This window comes from Rhopilema esculentum, chromosome 3 (genome assembly GCF_057945365.1).
Source record: "Rhopilema esculentum isolate cy_ngs chromosome 3, ASM5794536v1, whole genome shotgun sequence".
Lineage (NCBI taxonomy): Eukaryota > Metazoa > Cnidaria > Scyphozoa > Rhizostomeae > Rhizostomatidae > Rhopilema > Rhopilema esculentum.
In genome coordinates this window covers 1348633-1349443 of record NC_142817.1, presented here as the reverse complement: position 1 = coordinate 1349443, position 811 = coordinate 1348633, and positions in this window count along the sequence as shown.

Sequence of the window (811 nt, the reverse complement as noted above, 5' to 3'; positions counted from 1 at the left end):
CAACTTTGTTGCTCATAAATTGCGATGGTTTAATAGACAATTATTTTAACTCTATGACGGTAATCTCGGTTGCAGGTTGATAAGGACAACTAGAAGCATTTAATGTTGGAGGGGCACATGTGGGAAAGAGCATATGTAGGACGGGAAACCATGTCTCAGAAAAAGAGCATTTGTCTAAAACTTCAAAGAGAAATCCTTTTAGCAGAGGGAGGTTTTACGAAATTTTAGAGCATTCCCCGGAATTGACAACCGCGAGCTGGGTTAGACTAGAGCAGTGGCGAAAATTATTGGGGATTGGGGAGTCGATCCCCTCCCAATTCGAATTTTATGTTGGAAAATTCGGTTTTCAAACCCCTGACTTCCTCTCATGTCTGAGCCGTACCCCAATTGAAAATTTGAATTTCCGCTCCTGGTCCCGGGCTACAGCCGCGAGCTTTTCAGTCATATTTGCAAGCAAACCTCGCTTAACCACTCAGGGATAGACTCGTAGGTACGAAATTCATATTTGGGGCTGCCTATTATATTGATTCCCATCAGTACACTATAGGACAGTACGAAAATATAGTACAGGTTGCCAATTATTGGGGAGCTAGAGCCCAAACCCCAAGCCCCTCCCCCTGCCTCCGATTGCCTTGAGGGATTGTGTGAATCTTTGGTTCAAGATGTTGTTTACCACTACACATTTCTCCTCATCGTGAACTTTTTGAATATCAAACTGTTCAGAAACGATATTTTTATGAAAATAATTCGCCCATAGGAGTTTCTCCCAAAGTGTTTCCTGTTCAAAAGCAAGTGACTTCGCTTGCCCCTG